This window comes from Nannospalax galili, unplaced genomic scaffold (genome assembly GCF_000622305.1).
Source record: "Nannospalax galili isolate Female #2095 unplaced genomic scaffold, S.galili_v1.0 scaffold100, whole genome shotgun sequence".
NCBI lineage: Eukaryota > Metazoa > Chordata > Mammalia > Rodentia > Spalacidae > Nannospalax > Nannospalax galili.
Window position 1 is genome coordinate 13,396,451 of NW_008352891.1, and position 14,074 is coordinate 13,410,524.

The following is a 14,074-nucleotide window of genomic DNA, read 5'->3' on the forward strand; positions in this document are numbered from 1 at the left end:
AGTTATTAATGTCTCACATATCATAGACCCTGTGCAAGGAATTCTGTAGTTAACTGTGTCTCCTCTTTGTTTAAAATTTTAGAGTTTTGTCTATTCCATTTCTATCACCTATTCGTATTTTTCTTTAATATGTTGGTATAATAACTAGTGTCATTGATTTCATTTAAGGCAGTAATAAACAAAGGGAAATATGTAGTTGAGATATATTAGACTGTGTTGCTACACAGAGTGATTAACATGATCATGAACTCTATCTACCTCTAGCAAGTGCTTCTGTGGGTCGTGCTTGCCTGGATTCTTAAAGCCACCCCACAAGTTAGGTGAATATCACAGTTCTCATTGTGGAACTAAGGGATTAAAAGTGAAAACTTTTATTGAGATATCACAATTGCTGTTGTGGAACCAACTCTCAGATGTGGGATCTCTTTGGCTTGTATCATTAACTTTTTAACATCAGGAACGGATGTACTTTTATGGCTCTTTCATTGAAATTATTTCACATGTGTTATTTCATTCATTCATCATAGCAAATGTGTTAGGCAGCACTGTTAATGGATTCATTTTTAGAGACTTGAATGGAATTAATGATTTGCTTAATTGCATGGAGCTAATCATTGACACATTAGTCTCAAATCTCTCCATCCAACATTTAGCAAGTGCGAGTTCTGTGAGCACCAAGCAGCATACCTGTGTGATGGACTGTCTGGTCAGTGAGGTGCTGGGAGGGTGTTTCTGAGTTTGTCTTCATTTTTCATTGTTCATCAGCCTAGCGGTTCAATAGAATTCACTTGGGAACAGTACAACTCAGTCTCATAAAAGCTGTGTTGACAGAAAGAATCCAGGCATAGCCAGATGTGGTGACACACACCTGTAATCCCAGTGCTTGGTAAGTAGATGCAGATCTGGAATTCAAGACCATCTTCAGCTACATATAAAGTTTAAGACCAGCCTGGCTACATGAGACCCTGTATATAAAAAATTGAAGGAAGGAAGGAAGGAAGGAAGGAAGGAAGGAAGGAAGGAAGGAAGGAAGGAAAAGAATTCAAGCACATTGTGCATGTCACATGATTCCACGTATATGAAGTCTGAGAAGAAAAAAAACTAACAGATGATTATGGGAGTCAGAATAGTGGATCCTGGAGGCATCTTCAGGGGGCATCCTGGAACTCAGGGGATAGTCCATTTGCTGGAGTGTTCTTAGAGTGAACTGGTGACATTGCATGTGCACACACAGGACTTTATAGAGCTATAGAGTATGCACTAGGCCACCTTTGCACTTGGTTACATGGATATTACACCTAGGTGAAGAATTTCTAGATATCATTTCCCTTGGGTTTAAATGGAGACCCTTGTCTTCAGTGAGGAAATACTCTGTCTAGTTGTGAAAGAGATTTGTGTGTTGTATGGTGTGTGTGTGTATTTATGTGTGTACATGCATGTGTTTGTGTGTGTGGATGCTTGTGTGGTATGTGTACATGTGTGTGTATTATCTGTGGTGTGTGAGCATATATATGATTGTATGTGTGTGTGTATTTGTGTATATGTATGTCTGCTGTGTGTGCTATGCATATGTGTATATACCATGTTTGTGTTTGTATTTTTGTGTGAGTTTGTGCTGTATGTGTACATATATGGGTGTGTGTTGTATGATGTGTGGTGTATGTGCCTGTGTGTGTACCTCTGTGGTGGGGGTACTGGAAATTGAACTTGGGAACTCAGTGCCTTGCACCTACTGGGCTAACGTTCTACAACTGAGGTATACCACCAAACTTTTTTCTTCTTACTTTTTATTTTGAGACAGGGTCTTGCTTAGCTGCTCAGGCTGGCCTTGAACTCACTCTGTATAGCCCAGACAGTCTTTGACCATGCACTCCTCATGTCTTGGCTCCTAAGCAGCTGGGATTATAGGCCCACAACACTGGGCTCAGAAAGAGATTTCCATGTGGCATGTCTGTGCATATGCTCACATGACTGTGCAGCAAAGTCTAAGTTTACATAGAGAATTTAAATGTGACTTCATTGGTTTGGTTTAGTTACTGCCACACGGAAATCCAGCTCTTTATACATATATAAGCCCAGAAAATGCTGGTGATAGACATCCTGGGACTTCTTGTGAAGAAATATGGCTGGTTGGGGTTGGAGAGATGGCTCAGCAGTTAAGAGCATTGGATGTTCTTGCTTTGAATCTCAGCACCCAAATGGCAGCTAATATCCATCTGTAACTCCAGTACTCAGCAGTTAAGAGCATTGGATGTTCTTGCAGAGGACCCGGCTTTGAATCTCAGCACCCAAATGGCAGCTAATATCCATCTGTAACTCCAGTTCCAGGAGATCCAACGCCCTCTTCTGTCCTCCATGGGCACTGCATGACACGGGTGCACTTACACATGCAGGCACAGCACTCATACATATAAAATAAAAATAAATAAATCAAACAAAGTGTGGCTGGCCTAAAATATGTGGAAACATCTTTGTTCATGCCATGAAAAGATAGTCGTGTGTGCTGGTTATAAATTCTATGAAAGGAAGTTTGAGTTCTTATTTGGGAACTCCATACTCCAAGAACCCTCAGCACAGACGCTACAGTGGGGCCATTGCCTCATGAAGTCATAGGCGTAGGACTATTCCATCAGCAGGAACAGCCTGTGCCTTTCAGATGGATCTGTCAAGCAGAAGAGAAGCCCAGCACAGCAGTGGCACCTGGGAACACCCTCCTAGGCTCAGATGAGGCTATGAACCCATTTCTCACTCAAATCTTTCAGATCCCAACACTGTCTCCATGCTGCCTCCTCAAGCTCACCTGTGCCTGGCCAATCCTATATCACCAAGGGCAGAGAGTGTTGTCTTAATATGCACAATCCAAGCAGGGGCCACTGCTTCCTCAATGTGAAAGAAGTCAAACACTTGGGTGGAAGTCCAGTGCAATTCTAATTATAGTCACAGTCCTCCCAGGTGGACTTGTCAGGCTCTGTTACTTCACAAAAGATCTAGAGCAAACATTAAATGTGTTTTTTGGGGACTGAAAAGATGGCTCTGTTGGTAAAATGCTTGCCTTGAGTTCAATCCCTATGTTATAGAAGCTGAGCTTGGTGGCAGGCACTTGTAATCCCAAACTGGAGAGACAGAAACAGGCAGATCTCTAGAGCTCACTGGCCAGCCAAACTAAACTACTTGGGGAGTTCCAGGCCAGTGACAGACCTTGTCTCCACACAACCAAGGTGGACAGTGCCTGAGGAATGACACCTGAGGTTGTCTTCTGGGCTCCACATGCACACACACCCAAACACACACATATATTAACATACAAATACATGCACACTCACACATATATACACACAGATGTGCTTTATAGGTCATGAGCAAGCTTCTTTATTGAACCGTTTCTCTCACAATAACCTATCATCAGTGCTGTGGACTTAGGGCAGCCTAAACCAAACCAACAGGTGACATTCTTCTCTAGGGAACAAGGGTACATCAAGGCTAAAGAAGAAATACAAAGCCAAGCATAGGGAGGGTTTGCTCATCTCCTTATTCCCCCTTCAGTATATGAGAAACACCCCCAAACCTGCTGTGGCCATTGTGGATGGGGCAAATATTCATTTTTTCCCATGCCCAAGGTCATAAGGAGAAATCAGTAGGCTGCATGTAAAATATTTTTCAGATGCATTTAAACCAGTTACTCTTCTGACTCTGGAGTTGTCATGTCTCTTTGTATTTTGGAAAAACCCAATGGGAATAAAAGAGTCTTCCTCTTCACACTCTGTGCTTTGGTACTACTTAGCTGATTTGTAACTGGTAACCACGTTGACCATGATTCTTCTTATATTTCCTTCCCATTGTGCTCTTTACTGATTTGCAACTCAAAAAAAATATTTAAAATGCCTTAGAGGATATTTACAATATTCTTCATGATTTATTTCAAAGCCCCAAATATTCCATATTTCTAATTATTTTTCCACCTCATCTTTTTTGTTACGCTTGGGCCCTCACATAAAGTGTCTTCCTACTGTTGAGTAGCGCCTATTTCCATGTCTTAATATTCGTGCATCCAACAAATACCAGCTGACCATCTTCTAGGCTTTTTGGCACAAAACTTTCTACCAGGGCATTCAGGGAGCAGAATGTTCATGTTTTCTGCTCTGTGGAGCTCACAGGTCACTAGAGGATATGAACTAAAATCATTGTATTTTTCAGAACATATCATCAGAAATTATTGCTGAAGATGTAGGCTGAGACAGAGATTTTTAAAGAGATTTTCTTTGGGTTGGTGACATCTAGACACCCATGTGGAAGGACCTGGCTCTGGCACAGATCACCCCACCCAACCAAGCCTAGAATGATGGTGGCACAAGTAGGGCAGGTGGAAGGGGTGGAGGAGGGAAAGTCACAGGACAATCCCTGAGTAGTGTAAAGGCCCTTAGAGGGAAAGGTGAGGACAGGAAGCTACAAACTTGTGTGATCTGGTGTTCACATTCTTTTTACAAGTTTAGAAAGAATTTGCTGGAAATTTTCAATCTTTATGAGCATGAGACCTTATACAGGAATTACTCTGTAAAGTATAAAATGGCATACAGATGCTGTGTATGTACTCCAGCCATAACAAAGGGGAGTGGGTGTCTGGCATACATGTGCACACTGGGGTGACGACAGTCTCACTGTTCAGGGTACGTGTGGTGCCCTAAGCTGTGTGCTGGACTTCCTGCCAGATAATGCATTATACCTTCAAAGTTCCCTGAACAAGAAGCCACAAGTGCCCTCACACTTCAGATGAGACAGGAAAAAGCCAAAGATGGCACTATAGGAAGAGGCAGAGCACAGACCCAGGTCTCTTCAGTATGGACCTGATGCCCACTTCTCACTGCCTGGAAGAAGCACTCAGAGATTTAGCAGGATGCTGATACTAACATTGGATATGAGATAATGTAGGTACCACGGGCAAATCCACGCAGAACTGGGGCAGATGAAGGTATCAGCTGTTAAAAGGAGGACCACTGAACAAAACAAAGCAGTCCTAACCTTGTCCTGACTAGGGTACGATGTGCCTGGGACCACCTCTATCATCAGGGGCTGTATCAGATGAGCCACATCTGCCTCCTTTTCAGTTTCATGTCTATGAAAGAATCCAGAATTTGGAAAGGGGGGACCTTGAATTAGCAAACCACCACTTTGCTTATTACTGACTTGAAGAGTGAAGTAGGTGGACAGGAACCATGTCTGAGACACAGAATTCCCAAAGCTTAAAAATGAGGCTGCATAAAACAGCAATCAAATCCAAAAATGTTTTTCTCTCTAAGCATCACACAGGGAGTGGTGATACAGAGAGCTGTTAAGCACAATTACTTTAGATATTTAGTAATTTTTTAAAGTTAAATTATAAAATAATAAAAGTCTGACAGGTAAATCAGTCAGACATGATCAGAGTCTACACCTTGACCACAAGGGAGACAAAAATCTTGCAGGTGCAGCGTCAAGCAGCCTGGCTTGTCCGTGACATTTAGTGCCACCTGGAGGCTGTGTCATTAAAACTCAGAATCCCCGAGAGCTGACTTAGGGTGAATCACCAGGCAAGCACTGACAAAGGTGGTTCAGCATCTCTCTTCTCCTGAGAATAACATACATTCACGTGGGTATAAGATGCCCATTCTTATTCACGGTGGGCAATGACTAGCCTGGTGCAATCTTCTGAGATGTGCAACTGCTTTATCTGAAGAAGCAACGCAGGAAATGTTTTCAACTTCTTTTGTGTTCCTCTGGTGACCTGGCTTTGTGAGGCAGAAGGTCCTCTTAGCCCACACCTATCTCCCCTCTGCTAAACAGCTTACCTTCAGACACAATTTAGGTTTAAGAGGAAGCGATGCAGGAAGATCCTGCATTGCCTTTGCAATTATTTTTAAAAAATAAAGCCCTTAATGGAAAAGAAGCTTAACGTACTGTAAAGAGAAGAGCAGAGAGAAGAACTGCTTTCTGAAGTAAGTTAAGTGGTGGCTACCACATCAAGGAGCTTACAAGCAACCTGTAACCCAGTCCTCAGTGTCACATGTACCACACGTGGCGAGGTGTGGGACAGGGAAGCCTGGTTCCAGCTCAGATGGTCAGTGGCCACCTGTGATTTACTCTAAGATGGGGCTGCAAGGATGAGGAGTCCCACTTCCAGGGTGGTGGGGATATGGTAGATACCCCTTGGTCAGCCCACATAGAAAAGAGTGCTATTGAGCCCATTTGATGATTAAGAAAGCAGTATGAATTAGTTATGTTTCTCATTGTTATGACAAAATGCCTGACACAAAGCAACTTAAAGAAGGAACAGCTTAGTTTGAGAGGAAGTTAGAGAGGGAAAGGCGTGGCAGCAGGAGTCTGAGAATGCTGGTCATATCACATCCACAGTTAGGAAGCAGAGAGTGATGGATGCTTGCATTCAGCTCACTTTCTCTTTTTTATTCATTCTAGGTCTCAAGCCCAGGGATTGGTGCTGCTCACATTTAGGGTGTGCTATCCCACCTCAATTCATGTATGCTAGAAACCTATAGAGATGCCTAGAAATTTGTCTCCAGGATGATTCTAGATCCTGTCAAGTCACTATAAACCACCACACCTTGCTTTGAAGAGGCATGCAGGCTACCAAGACTCACATCTCTGGCTCAGGAGAGTAAACAGCTGATAGCCCATCCTGCAGGGTCTTTGAAGAGCTGCACCATCTCCTGGGATGATTTTCATTTTCCTCAGCTGTAAATAATAGATATTTTAATCAGCTAAGTTTCATTCTCTCTCTCTCTCTCTCTCTCTCTCTCTCTCTCTCTCTCTCTCTCTCTCTCTCTCTCCCCTCTCCTCTCCTCTCCTCTCCCTCCCTTCATCCCCCTCAAAGAGAGGAAAAGAGAAAGAGTGTGTGTGTCTGCAGTGTGTATGACAGTTAACATCTTTTAGCTCAGATGCATGCATATGTGAAGCATACCCCCACTTTACTTCTAACACCATGAAATCAGTTGCTGTACCTTGTGTCAGTGCTAAGTCAGGTGCTGACTCTGTCACTAGCAAAGGGCATATAAGTGATAAGCAGAGATGACCAAGCTGGCTTTCAACCAAATACACAGTGGTCAACCATCTCACTCCCATTGTAGGATGGAAAAATGACCATTTAATCCTTGAAACACACTTTGGAATTCAAAGACTTAATCCAGTGCTCCGTGTTGAGATAAATTTTTAATGCATTCATTACACAAAACCTGAATTTTTTGTTTCCCTTAATTGCTCAATGGTAATGACTCCAAAATATGATGAGAAATTTATGAGTTATCAACCCACACCACATTTTTCATATGAATGGCAAACATGGGTTCCTAAGTGCCTCCTTGTATAGGTTAAAAGCCCCATGTCATTTTTAAAGCAATATGTTATTACAATTAGTATTTGCTCCTTCAAATTGCCTAGCAAGTTGTTGTTCCACCATTCTTAGTGATTTTATTTGGCCAAGCATCCCTTCCATACCACTGAAGAAATAACAAGAAGCGTTCCCTGTTGGTTCGAATTCTAAGTTAGTGCCTGGTTAAAACCTAGCTGCAAACCCAGCTGGTTGCTCCATATCCTGGGATCACCTCAGTGTTCTCTCCTCACCACATGACTGAATGCTCAGCTCCCCAGAGGTAATGGCAGCAGCTGTGTCAAGTGGGTGCCCTAACAGAGCCCCCTGTCTCCCACGGGTACCTGGCTCAGTTTTAGGTCTTCCAGACAGGGCTTGCTCTGTTCCCACCTATCACAAACATGTTAGTATTGCAAATTCAGCCACCCTCTTGTAGAGGAACTATCTGGTGTTTCCTTGTGGTATTTCATTTTAAGTCAAGGGAGAGAGCTGACAATAATTGTTATGTTTAATTTTTAACCCTTTGGGGTTGAAGAAATGGCTCAAAAGTTTAAGAGTGTTTACTGCTCTTGCAAAGGACTTTGGTTTTGTTCCCACCACCCACATGGCAACTCACAACAGTTTCAAGGGATCAAACACTTTCTTCTGGCCTCCATAGGCTCCTGAACACATGAAGTACATGTAAATTCATATATACATACATATACATAAAAGTAATAATTAAATCTCAATTTTTAACCCTTTGTTATAGAAGTGTCCATTCCATTTGAAAATTAAACTGAGAAAAATGGTTGGAATTTAATATTGATTGGTAGTTGAGTATCTAGGAAACTATATCTGGCAGAATTCATGCCATTGCTCATTTTAAAAAAACTTGGATTGTACTTTGAAAATTTTGACTGGCAACACACTGTAGGCATGCCAACAACCCTTTGTCATAGACTCCCTGGGACTGACTTACAGTTTTGGTATAGCTGGGCAGAATTTCTTTGGGACTTGCTGGGGCCACTGTTTTGATGTCTTTCCCACCCGTTTATGCCGTCATGGTAGTATTGAAAGAATCATTCATTTCAGTAATGTGAGCCTGCTATTTTGTGTCTCTCCAGTAAGGACTTCAATTGGGATATGATCATCTCTTGTGTGTCCTGGTCAGTGTATTTCAATATACATTTGAATTATTTTAAGCTTTTCCATGTAAGGGAATAGTGATGTCTTGTCATTTCTATTGTAACTCCATTACCTTAGTTTGACGTGGTGCTGAAAAATTACTTTACTTCATTAAATATAAACATGGAAGGAGAATCCAACAGCAATCAGCTGCCTTAACCCAACCATGTGCATGAGATAGCGTGCTTACGTACATATAGGTATCCAACAATCGAGTTCACACGCCAAACATTAGCAAAATAATGTGTAAAAAATGCTTAATTTTTTATTACACTTTTATTTATTTTGTGTGCTTGCATGCAAGTATTGTGTGCCTTCACACAAGCATGCATGGAGGTCAGAGGATGGCTTGTAGGAATCAGCTCGCTCCCTCCATTATGTGGGTCTCAGGGTTCAAACTCAGGTCATAAGGCTTAGCGGCAAGTACCTTTACCAACTGAGACATCCTGCTGTCCCTCACTTCTTGATTTTCAAATTCTCCAAGTCTAACCTATAATTGACATGGGCTCTTTTATAATCTTGGGAATTGAAACCTTTTCCTTCATGTCATCAGCTGCTTCCTCACTATCACCTTGAACCCCTATGTCTCTTATTTTCTTATGTTTTATCCCAATGATCTTCCTCAGGTCATAGTTTTCTTGTTCAATTTTCCTGATGTAATTAACTAGGAATAGAACATTAAGGAGACATGCAAACAGACACCACCACTCACACTTGCCACACATAGGACATGGCATCAATGCTATTCTGTTCCACACTGGGGGCAGGGCTGGGACTTGGCCTGCATCCCTAGACCTGGTTCTGACTCCAAGATGCTTTATTCTGCAATCCACCTGCCCATTTGAGCAAGGATGCAGAGGACCTGTGGCCCTGCAGACACCTGAAGAGCCCAGACCCACGCCAGCGCACTCTATGGACTAATCCTCCTCTACTGAAACCACTGCTTTGTTTTTTCTTGATTTTTCCCCACTACTATTATCCCAAAAAGTCTTAATCTCAAAACAGTGTGGTGCCTGCCTGTGTGAGGGGGATGGTTGCTGGCTCTCTTTTAGATTCAGGGTAGATGTCAGTGAAGGCAGAGCAGGCAGGTAGCTGTTGTCTTGGCTCAAGGAAGAGACTCCAGGATTCACTTGAAATGTTGGGCAAAGAGTTTACTGACAGCAGGAGCCAGGGCTTGGCAGGGCGGACAGATGAAGACCCTGCAGAGGGCCTGCTGCTGCATAAAATTCCACCCTGAGCTCAGGGCTCAAACACCATCTTGAATCCAGTTACCATTTGAGGCTCCATGGTAGACCATTCTTAGCTGGATACATCTTGTCTACAACAAGAAACAGCAGTTTGGGGGTGGGGTTTGCCCATGGGTATTGTCCCATTTGTGAGATACTGCATGATCAAGGATGGTTTCCCCAGAGCCCATGCTTCTTCATACTCTTGGCCATGGCCTGGGAGACCCTTCATTGTCTTTCTTGCCAAGGAAGCAGAGATACCTTTATAACTTTAGGGAAGGTCGGATGGAACAAAATGTGAAATTACTTGAGGCTACAGCTGGCAGTTCAAAGAGAACTTTGAGAAAATTTTCACCTTTAAAAGGCTTAATTTTCACCAGTGAACAAAGCAAGAATGGGTGGAGTGTGGAAGGCAGTGCTGGGGAGACTTTCCTCCTGCATGTTTCTACTAGGGCTTTCTACCACAAAATGGTCTGCTCCTGTTCTCCTCCTCCTCTCCCCTCTCTCCTCCTCCCTCTGCTCCTCCCCTCTCCCTCCCCAACTCCTCTTCTCAACATTTGCCCTGTGACTTGGAGAAAACACCTGAGAGCCAACTTGGACTGGTTCCTGGGCCTTGCAGATCTCCTAGGGCAGATTTTACCCCCAACCCCCTGCCAAAGCAGAGTCTGCAGCTTAGAAGCCAGGTTTCTGTTCTCAGGGGCTTAGGGACCTGGGCAACAAGAACCCATGTCACTCTCCGGTTTTGTTTTACCAACATGGAACCATAGTAGACCTTCCTCAGTCTGCTTCATGCTTGTTTTTCATGCTTGTTTTTCCTTTGATTCCAAGCTCAGTGGTGAGAGGTGATACTGTTGCCCCAGCAGGTGCCATGACAACAGGTGCTGTCCCCCAGAGCATCAGTATTCCTGCTTGTAATCATAGCAACTGCAGAAGCAGCAGTAAGGGCAAAGTTCCCTGAGCACTCACCTCATCAAGTGCTGGAGTCCAGGCCCATCTTGTTAGGCACTTTCCATTCCTCCTCTTCCTGTTGCTATCGCCGCCCTAATGAGCTGATTATCACTCTGAGCATTCCACAGAAGGTGAAACTTTAAGCCAGATTCTATGATTTGCTTGAGGGGGCGTAGTTCAGAGCTTGTATTTGAACCTATCATCGTAAGGTTTGTCACAACCAAAATGAAATTATGCACACGGGATAGGGAGGAGGCTCTTTCATGGTTACAGTGGTCCACAGCATGGAGATGTTTGTGAGGGCAGGCTCCTGCCAGATGATGCTCCTCTCACAGGTACAAGGCAGCATTGTGACATAGAGCTTGTGGATATAGAACTGGGACTCACCTGGAATCTGCATGTTTGTTTGATTTGGTCTTTTGGAGACGCTGTCTCCCTGCAGCCCCAACTAGCCTGGAGCCCGTTATGTAGATCAGGCTAGCCTCAATCTCATAGAGATCCACCTGCCTCTGCCTCCCCAGTCCTGGGGTTAAAGGTGTGTGCCACTACCCCTGGCTCTTGAATCAGCATTTTAACAGGGCTGGGACATGTTCAGCCTTAGAGAGTGCTACCATTATCTCTGTCTGACGGCCAGCATACATTATACTGTGTGAACTGAGTTCATCACTGAAAGGACTCTGCAAAACTGTGTGGACTCTGTATTTTCTGTTTCTGATTGTATTTTCATTTCAGGTGAATGGCTGAAGGAAGGTTTGAAAGAGAGCTAAACACAGTGTTTTCCTTTGACTGGTAAACTTTGGCAAGCGAATTTGAGCACTTTGTTTTCTAAGCTCTCTAAGCTGTTTCTTGTTTTCCTCCATAAAGCAACGATCACTCTTACTTCATTTGAAACCACAGCCCCAGTGACTTGCCCTGGACTTGGGCGGAATGACCCAGTGTCTTAAGGTGGGATAGTTTAGGCTTTGGGGAAGGACGCCTTCAGCACTAAGCTCCTAAGGCAAGGAGGTTGTTTCTGGCTCTTGCTCCCACCACACAAAGCAAAGGTTCATTTTTAGCCCCTGACTTACTTAGGGATATGCTGGATACAAAAGGAAGAAATGCCCCCTGGGATTTCATAGTCCTGTGCATAGTGTGCAGCTAGGTCCAGAAAGGGCATGGGCTGCTTGCTGTTTTCTGATGTATCTACTACAGTAAGAAAACTGCACAACTCCACACAAACTGGGCCTCACTGAATGTGCCTGAAGTTTGGGAGTGATGTTCAGTGGGCCTCTGGTGCTTGCTACCCCTCACTTGCCATCTGTTCCCATGCCAGCCCAGGTGCCCAGTTTCTCTTACAGAGTCTCAATTGTTCGTCTGTCTGACTTGCTCATCAGATGCCCTTGGACAGTGGCAGGATTCCTTTGGAGGGAGTCAGTAAAGAAACACTGGTTCACATGCATCAAAGGACAACCTAGAACATGCTTGCATTTGGGTATGCAGAACTCCTCTACCCAGGTGTTTCATCAGAGTGATGACAACAGTGGGTAAATGATGTGCTCCCAAAGGTCCACATCCTCCCAGCAGCACACAACGTGTATGTGTGTATACAATGAAAAGGAAAGGCATGGGACCTGCAACATTGAAACTAGATTATTTCTATGCTGTCTGAATGCTGAACACCTTGAAATAAATTATACAAAAATGTCTGATGAGGAGGCCATCAGCTTTTATTACAGGTCATTGGATGCTTTGCTCCACTGTCTCTGTGTCTCCATGGGGATCCCAGAACTGTGCCCTTACAGCACACATATTTCCCTTTAAATTCACCTTTGTTTCCCTTAGAGGATGGGAGGCTGCCTCTACCACTACATGCCCCCAGCTATACCCTGGAAGTGCTGTAACCCTAGGGGTGGCATTCCTCTTAGCCAAGGACTATTCTACAAGAACAGTGAGCCATGGGGGGGGAGCTTCCCTGATGGCTGGAAATTGGGGAGTTAGCACCAGAGAGACCAGTGCAGAATTTTTCTCCTAGCACTCTCCTTCTTAAAATTCAGTGTGAGACAGGTGCTGTCTCTGTCTGGTGACACTCATCCTTAGAGCCCATGCATTATGCTTCACTGGGTTCTAACTTCCCAACCTGCCACCAACCCCCAGTGGCAGGGGAGCCTGCTACTTGGAAGGCATGGATAGGCTACTCTCTGTGAATCCCAGGTACTCCATAGATACCAGGTGAGAGGCCGCAGAAGCAGGTGCCTATGAGAGCCCAGAGCCCAGTAAGAGTATAGGGCTTCAGATGCACACATTAGAGACATTTTCTAATCGGTGGCACTAGTGGTGGGGTGTTGGCTGTCCTGATGCCTGGTACTACACTGCTCTCCTCTCTAGTGCTGACTCTCCTGTTTTCCAGTCATCAAGGGAGTGGGCCTCCCACGGCTCATGGTTCCTGCATAATAGTCCTTGGCCAAGAGAAATGCGACCCCTTGGGTTACAGATCTTCTATGGCGTAACTGAGGATATGCAGTGGTAGAGGCAGCCTTCCATCCTCTAAGGGAAACTCTGAAGGTCCATCTCTGCCCCAGACCCCAGTCTGCTGGGCAGCATCTTGGCATTCCTCTTTATAGGACAACTACCAAGAGTCCCTGGGATGCCTTCCCTGTTCCCAGCTTCCACCTCTGAGCCTTCCTGGGGTGCCTTTCTTGTTCCAAGTTTCTACCTCTGAGCCTATTTGGGAATACCCAGCATATGAGCAGAAATCTTGGAAGCCCCAGTGTATGAAACACAGAGACTAAACCAGAGGGGAGGCCTGGGAAAAGGACTGAAATGGACTGAACAGAAAGTGAGGGAGAAAAAAAGAGAAAAGTAGGCAGGAGGGAGAAGACTATCAAGACTCAGTCTGTAAGAACAGAACAGCAGCCATTAGGGTTTGAAAACATGGAGGTTCTTAATGACTGGGAAGAGCAACCTCAATGAAGTGATAGAAATACAAGCCAAAGTGGCTCAAAGTCTGCATGAGGCAGTTTTAGGCTTTAATTTAAGGGAAGAGAAATGGCACAAAAAGTAAACAGTAAAGCCAAAGAAAGATTTCTTTGTGGTTTTTGCTGCTTTTACAGTAAGAGCTAGGAGAGCATATTTGTCTGCAGCTGGAGTGAGACATTCAAATCTATTTCTCCTTTGACCAGAAGTTTCTACTCACCAGCAGCCTGTCAGCCCAGGACCCTGGTTGCCCTGGCACCAGAGACTAGACCTATGAATTTAGACTCCTGGTCTAGGTACCATCAAGATACACATTTAATCAGTACATGCAAATGCCACCTGCCTGTATGTCTCCATGGTTGTAGAAACCTGAAGCACTGATTTAGAATCTCTTAGCTATGAATTTATTCTGAGAAGGGTGCATATA

At 44.2% G+C, this 14,074-nt stretch overlaps 1 protein-coding gene across 10 annotated transcripts in view; it reads left to right on the forward strand.

Moving 5' to 3' along the window:
* Positions 1-14,074, forward strand: part of Myt1l (myelin transcription factor 1 like) — a 457,396-nt gene that overhangs the window by 162,720 nt on the left and 280,602 nt on the right. The window lies entirely within an intron of this gene.